The 8,371-nt window shown below is 50.1% G+C and overlaps 1 pseudogene; it reads right to left on the bottom strand.

Annotated features, from left to right (window-relative positions):
• The window catches only part of LOC135567120 (very-long-chain enoyl-CoA reductase-like), a 29,183-nt pseudogene extending 21,165 nt beyond the window's left edge, over positions 1-8,018 (bottom strand).
• Between the last annotated feature and the right edge of the window lie 353 nt (positions 8,019-8,371).

Below are 8,371 nucleotides of genomic sequence, written 5' to 3' on the forward strand. Positions count from 1 at the left end.
GGCAGGAGACAGGACAGAGACCGGGCAGAGACAGGACAGAGACGGGGCAGAGACAGAGACAGGCAGAGACAGGCAGGAGACAGGACAGAGACCAGGCAGGAGACAGGACAGAGACGGCAGAGACCAGGCTGAGACTGGACAGAGACTGCAGAGACAGAGAGGGCAGAGACCACAGCAGAGACTGGACAGAGACGGGCAGAGACAGAGACAGGCAGAGACCACAGACTGGACAGAGACTGGAGAGACAGGGGCAGAGACCAGGCAGAGACTGACAGAGACTGACAGAGACAGAGACAGGGCAGAGACCAGGCAGAGACAGGGCAGAGACCAGGCAGAGAGACAGGACAGAGACGGGCAGAGACCAGGCTGAGACTGGACAGAGACAGAGACGGGGCAGAGACCAGGACAGAGACTGGGGCAGGAGACCAGGCAGAGACCAGGACAGAGACTGACAGAGACTGACAGAGACAGAGACGGGGCAGAGACCAGGCAGAGACAGGACAGAGACAGAGACCAGGCTGAGACAGGACAGAGACTGACAGAGACAGAGACAGGGCAGAGACCAGGCAGAGACAGGACAGAGACGGGGCAGAGACCAGGGCAAGAGACTGAACAAGGAGACTTAATCGAGACAGAGACAGGGGCAGTGAACCGGACAGGATGAGAGACGGGGCAGACAGGGGCAGAGACCGCAGAGACAGGACAGAGACTGGACAGAGACAGACAGAGACAGAGACAGGGGCAGAGACCAGGCAGAGACTGACAGAGACTGGACAGAGACAGAGACAGGGGCAGAGACCAGGCAGAGACTGACAGAGACTGGACAGAGACAGAGACAGGGGCAGAGACCAGGCAGAGACTGACAGAGACTGGACAGAGACAGAGACAGGCAGTGACCAGGCAGAGACCAGGACAGAGACTGGACAGAGACAGAGACAGGGGCAGAGACCAGGCAGAGACAGGACAGAGACGGGGCAGAGACCAGGCTGAGACTGGACAGAGACTCCACAGAGACAGAGACAGGCAGAGACCAGGCAGAGACAGAGACAGGACAGAGACAAATATCGCACAGGCAGAGACAGGACAGAGACGCCGCTTAACCGCGCAGAGACAGAGACTGGACAGAGACAGAGACAGGGCAGAGACCAGGCAGAGACAGGACAGAGACGGGGCAGAGACCAGGCAGAGACTGGACAGAGACTGACAGAGACAGAGACAGGCAGAGACCAGGCAGAGACAGGACAGAGACGGGGCAGAGACCAGGCTGAGACTGCGCTACAGAGACGGGCAGAGACAGGACAGAGACGACAGGGCAGAGACGGCAGGCAGAGACAGGACAGAGACCAGGCAGAGACAGGACAGAGACGGGGCAGAGACCAGGCAGAGACAGGACAGAGACAGAGACCAGGCAGACCAGCAGACAGGACAGAGACTGGACAGAGACCAGGCAGAGACCAGGCAGAGACGGACAGAGACTGGACAGAGACAGGGCAGAGACCAGGCAGAGACAGGACAGAGACTGGACAGAGACAGAGACTGGACAGAGACAGGGCAGAGACCAGGCAGAGACAGGACAGACTGACAGAGACAGAGACGGGCAGAGACCAGGCTGAGACAGGACAGAGACGGGGCAGAGACCAGGCAGAGACAGGACAGAGACCAGGCAGAGACAGGACAGAGACGGGGCAGAGAGACAGAGACAGGACAGAGACCAGGCTGAGACTGACAGAGACAGAGACAGGGCAGAGACCAGGCAGAGACAGGACAGAGACGGGGCAGAGACCAGCCTGAGACTGGACAGAGACTGACAGAGACAGAGACAGGGCAGAGACCAGGCAGAGACAGGACAGAGACGGGGCAGAGACCAGGCAGGGCCTGACAGAGACTGACAGAGACAGAGACAGGGCAGTGACCAGGCAGAGACAGGACAGAGACCCAAGCAGGCAGAGATAGGCAGAGACCAGGCCGAGACTGGACAGAGACGGGGCAGAGACAGGGCAGAGACCAGGCTGAGACTGGACAGAGACAGGACAGAGACCAGGCAGAGACAGGACAGAGACGGGGCAGAGACAGAGACAGGGCAGAGACCAGGCAGAGACAGGACAGAGACCAGGCAGAGACAGGACAGAGACTGGACAGAGACCAGGCAGAGACAGGACAGAGACGGGGCAGAGACCAGGCAGAGACAGGACAGAGACCAGGCAGAGACAGGACAGAGACGGGGCAGAGACCAGGCAGAGACAGGACAGAGACCAGGCAGAGACAGGACAGAGACGGGGCAGAGACCAGGCTGAGACCAGGCAGAGACAGGACAGAGACTGGACAGAGACCAGGCTGAGACCAGGCAGAGACCAGGCAGAGACCGGACAGAGACTGGACAGAGACAGGGCAGAGACCAGGCAGAGACAGGACAGAGACTGGACAGAGACAGAGACTGGACAGAGACAGGGCAGAGACCAGGCAGAGACAGGACAGAGACTGGACAGAGACAGAGACGGGGCAGAGACCAGGCTGAGACAGGACAGAGACTGGACAGAGACAGAGACAGGGCAGAGACCAGGCAGAGACAGGACAGAGACAGGACAGAGACTGGCAGAGACCAGGCTGAGACCAGGCAGAGACCAGGCAGAGGACAGAGACTGACAGAGACAGGGGCAGAGACCAGGCAGAGACCAGGCAGAGACAGGGCAGAGACCAGGCAGAGACCAGGCAGAGACCAGGCAGAGACCAGGCAGCGACAGGGCAGAGACAGAGACAGGGCAGAGACAGGGCAGAGACCGGGCAGAGACCAGGCAGAGACCGGGCAGAGACTGGACAGAGACTGGACAGAGACTGGACAGAGACCAGGCAGAGACCGGACAGAGACTGGACAGAGACTGGACAGAGACAGGGCAGAGACCAGGCAGAGAACAGGCAGCGACAGGGCAGAGACAGAGACTGGACAGAGACAGGGCAGAGACCAGGCAGAGACCAGGCAGCGACAGGGCAGAGACAGAGACTGGGCAGAGACAGGGCAGAGACAGGGCAGAGACAGGGCAGAGACCAGGCAGAGACAGGACAGAGGCAGGGTACTCACAGATCTTATATAATAGACACTTGATCTCTCCAATAGTGGCATTAGGTTCCACCTGACAGAATACACAACTATTACACATAAACAAATTGACATTAAGTATCTACTGTCCCAAAACCTCAGTTTCACAAAATTAAAGGGCTCTATTGAATCCTCATCCGGGAAGTTCAGCTTCACAGCATGAATTAAGCAGATTAAATAGAGCCCTAAAATCAGTACCGTAGGTTGCCTCATAATACAGAATACAACTTGTGAGGACAAAAAGGAAATGTCTGGTACAGTTACTACCTACTACCTAAACAGGTGAATTACAGAGTTTTTTTACAGCCAATGAAATGAAAAGGAGTTGTTTATATTTTTGTTACTTACCTTGTCCAAGTAGCAAAGCTTCAACTTTTTGAATCCTGAATCTCCACCTCATAGAAAATATAATTCTTATCCTTTTGGCCTTTCCTGTCGTCATACCATGGGCACATCTTGCCTTTATAAACTGGGCTACCACAAAAAGTCTTTTTAACCATGCTTCTAATGCGTACCTTCCAGGTGTGTGGTTTTCAGGGCCCTATCTGCCCTGTGGTGTGACTGTCGGGCCCTAGTTGCTGTGTGACAAGGGGGTTAAGATAACTCGACATGACTAACCCTGTGGTGTGTGTGTGTGTGTGTGTGTGTGTGTGTGTGTGTGTGTGTGTGTGTGTGTGTGTCTGTGTGTGCGTGTGTATATGACCCTAATAATTATCTCAGTGAGAAATAGGTTTGAGCAACATGAGAGGATGTTAGGGGATCTGATGTTAGACTACATTGTTCCTGATGCCAGTTATCTGCCCATATCCTGTGGCCTTCACCGTCAATTATTTCCATATGTTAGACCCATGAACACATCTCCAACCCATCTGACTAGTCTAAACATGATATGGCATCTGATAGAACGTCCTGGCGTCCCCTTGCTACATTCTGACACGGTGACATCAGGGCCGAGTCACAAAATGGCACCCGATCCCCTAGAAAGTGCACTACTTTTGATGATGACATTTGGGAGGCAGTTGAGAGCATGTCCCTGGCTAACAGCATGGTGCTACTGTAGTAGCATGTCCCTGGTTAACAGCATGGTGCTACTGTAGTAGCATGTCCCTGGTTAATAGCATGGTGCTACTCTAGTAGCATGTCCCTGGCTAACAACATGGTGCTACTCTAGTAGCATGTCCCTGGCTAACAGCATGGTGCTACTGTAGTAGCATGTCCCTGGCTAACAGCATGGTGCTACTGTAGTAGCATGTCCCTGGCTAACAGCATGGTGTTACTGTAGTAGCATGTCCCTGGCTAACAGCATGGTGCTACAGTAGTAGCATGTCCCTGGCTAACAGCATGGTGCTACAGTAGTAGCATGTCCCTGGCTAACAGCATGGTGTTACTGTAGTAGCATGTCCCTGGCTAATAGCATGGTGCTACTGTAGTAGCATGTCCCTGGCTAACAGCATGGTGCTACAGTAGTAGCATGTCCCTGGCTAACAGCATGGTGCTACAGTAGTAGCATGTCCCTGTCTAACAGCATGGTGTTACTGTAGTAGCATGTCCCTGGCTAACAGCATGGTGCTACTGTAGTAGCATGTCCCTGGCTAACAGCATGGTTCTACAGTAGTAGCATGTCCCTGGCTAACAGCATGGTTCTACAGTAGTAGCATGTCCCTGGCTAACAGCATGGTGTTACTGTAGTAGCATGTCCCTGGCTAGCAGCATGGTGCTAATCTAGTAGCATGTCCCTGGCTAACAGCATGGTTCTACAGTAGTAGCATGTCCCTGGCTAACAGCATGGTGTTACTGTAGTAGCATGTCCCTGGTTAACAGCATGGTGCTACTCTAGTAGCATGTCCCTGGCTAACAGCATGGTTCTACTGTAGTAGCATGTCCCTGGTTAACAGCATGGTGCTACTCTAGTAGCATGTCCCTGGCTAACAGCATGGTGCTACTGCAGTAGCATGTCCCTGGCTAACAGCATGGTGCTACTGTAGTAGCATGTCCCTGGCTAACAGCATGGTGCTACTCTAGTAGCATGTCCCTGGCTAACAGCATGGTGCTACTGTAGTAGCATGTCCCTGGCTAACAGCATGGTGCTACTGTATTAGCATGTCCTAGCTAACAGCATGGTGCTACTGTAGTAGCATGTCCTGGCTAACAGCATGGTGCTACTGCAGGCAGCATGGTGCTACAGTAGTAGCATGTCCCTGGCTAACAGCATGGTGCTACTCTAGTAGCATGTCCCTGGCTATAGCATGGTGCTACTGTAGGAGCATGTCCCTGGCTAACGGCATAGGGGATTTCAGTTTGAGGTTTCATTGATAACCATAGTGAAGTCTGAAATGTAACATTACTGGCATACTGAACAGAAGCATCATCTAAATCACAGTAGGCCTACATTCAATCAGATGTACTTGTTTGTGCAGTCTGCATTTAAATATACTGAGTGCACAAAACGCTTGCCCTCAGTTCAGCCTCAATTCATCGGGCATGGACTCGACAAGGTGTTCCATAGGGATGCCGGTCCATGTTGACTCCAATGCTTCCACACAGTTGTGTCAAGTTGACTGAATGTCCTTTGGGTGGTGGACCATTCTTTAATACACACGGGAAATTGTTTAGTGTGAAAAACCCCAGCAGCACTGCAGTTCTGGACACAACAGGTGCGCCTGGCACATACTACCCTGTTCAAAGGAACTTTAGTATTTTGCACACATACACAATCCACGTCTCAATTGTCTCAAGGCTTAAAAATCTTTTAACCCATAAGAGTCCAAGCCCAGTCACAGCTGGGGGGTGGTTCTACTAAATATATGGAATTGTTTTAAGAAGGGCATTCAGGATCATTTTTCTATGAACAAACAAATTGAAAAATATATATATACAAAAATGATTTGATAAAAGAATGTATTTGCCTATTGCTATTAGCTCACACAAACATATTGAATAACAGATTCACAACATGGAACAGCAGATAGCCGTCCCCCCAAAGAAAACCTAAAGGAAGTTTGTTCAGAAGTCCTATGTCTGAGAGATATAAGAAAGATCAGGAAACATTTGTTAGCATTTTCTTTCTTCTCATGTATTTAACTCCTTATTTTTGGCACTAAACAGTCTCCATATATATTGTACTTCCTTTCATTTTGTTCAACTGGTACCGGGGACCTTCAGCATGTGGGGGACCTAGAGGACATACAACCGACATGTACTTCTTTCGTGGGAGTCTCACCTTTACACAGAGGGGTCTTTAGTGTGACCAAACTGTTTGGACGCTACAGATGCTGGCCGATCGGCTGCAACGACTTCAGATGAGTCCCCGCTTGTTGTGAGTCTCATCTTTCCATCGAGGCCAAACCTTTCGGACTTTACAGACTGATTTTCGAGATGCCTCGTGTTCTGACAAACATAGCTCTAGATCTGTCACTTTCACCACAGAAGCAGAAGTGAGACATAGGCGGATCCGTGACTGAGACACATCAAATGCAAAAAAACCCTACATATCTCCAGATTAAACTGACAGATTTTTATGGGGATGTTTTTATTATGCTAATTCGATTTCTATGGGGGTGCTGACATCAACCTTAGGGGTTAACCCATCTCCTCCTCTTCATCTAAATTGATTGAAGTGGATTTAAACAAGTGACATCAATAAGGCATCATAGTTTTCACCTGGATTCACCTGGTCAAGCAGGTGTTCATAATGTTTTGTAAACTCAGTGTATAAGTGAGGTGAAGAGGAAATGTAAGTCAGCAACTCTTCAGTTCACTCCTTAAAAGCCTCTTAATTCATGCACCTTTCCTTTGCGTTCAAATATATCTCTGATTTAAAAGAGTAAAAGTGCTTTGAAAAGTCTAATGAATTACTCTTACCTCAAAGAAAGCAATTCTGCTCAGCGCTCTGTCCTGTCTCCCCTGTCCTCTCAATGATCTTCTCAACAGCTCCCTCGATGTCAGAATCTGAAACAAGCCTGGCGTCAGCCTCACGTTCCTCCATCTGTGTCTGAACCCGAACAGTCCCTCCAGTCACGCATCTCCTCAAAGTCCCGCAAGAGGTTCTGACACTATAACCATCTAGATACATGGACCCATGTCTCTCTCTGCAAGAGGTTCTGGACTGTACAACCTCAAATGGATCCATGCTCTGATAGAGGTGCTATACACAATCACAGCCACCTTGATACTGACTGACACATTTAAATCAGGTGTCCATCAGAAGTCCGAACAGATCAGCTGTTTCCTGACCAGGTCTTTGCCCAAATAGCTCCCTATTTACTTAATTATTAATTGCACTACTTTTGACCAGGGACCATGGAACCTGTAGGGTACTAGTCTAAAGTAGTGCACTATATGGTGAATAGGGTGCCATTTGTGATGCCGTAAAGATTTCCTCGGGGACATTATGGAGTCTCATTAGTAAGACATCAATCACATCTATTGATTGGCTCCAATTTAAAGTGCTGTACTGTACGTTCACAGTCAGCGACATTTTAATAATTGACCACTAGAGGCAACACCAGTACATTGTCTACCCAGGTGTTCTCAACTGTAGAGAGCAAGCCTGTTTTAGAATAGCAGAGAAGAAGAAGCAGTTAAAAAAATATATATATATATGGCAATGTTGTCTTGTCTTTAGTGATTGAATGTAATCCAAAGCTCACCCAAAACACAGTAGGTGTCAGAAATACCATGACTGTACAAAACCTGTATAGGCTGTACAACCAATAGAGAGCTGAGAATAACACATGCTTCTTAGACACTGTCAGTTCTTAGACACATGCTTCACATGCTTCTTAGACACATCTGGCAGTTCAACACTGTTGGACTGCCAGATGGTGAAGCATGACTCATCACTACGGAGAACGAGTTTCCACTGCTCCAGAGTCCAATGGCGGCCATTTTTCCACCACTCCAGCCGACGCTTGTCATTGCGCATGGTGAATCTTAGGCTTGTGTGCGACTGCTCGGGCCATGGAAACCCAATTCATGGAGCCCCTGACGAACTGTTCTTGTGGTGACGTTGCTTCCGGAGGAAGTTTGGAACTCGGTAGGGATGTTTTTTTACCGGCTACAATCTTCAGTCCCGTTCTGTGAGGTTGTGTGGTCTACCACTTCACGGCTGAGGCGTTGTTGCTCCTAGATGTTTCCATTTCACAATAACAGCACTTACAAGTTTACCTGGGCAGAAATGTGACAAACTGACTTGTTGGAAAGGTGGTATCCTATGACGGTACCAGGTTGAAAGTCACTGAGCTCTTCAGTACGAGCCATTCTACCGCCAATGTTTGT

The sequence above is a fragment of the Oncorhynchus nerka genome, unplaced genomic scaffold (genome assembly GCF_034236695.1).
Source record: "Oncorhynchus nerka isolate Pitt River unplaced genomic scaffold, Oner_Uvic_2.0 unplaced_scaffold_2584, whole genome shotgun sequence".
NCBI classification, from domain to species: domain Eukaryota; kingdom Metazoa; phylum Chordata; class Actinopteri; order Salmoniformes; family Salmonidae; genus Oncorhynchus; species Oncorhynchus nerka.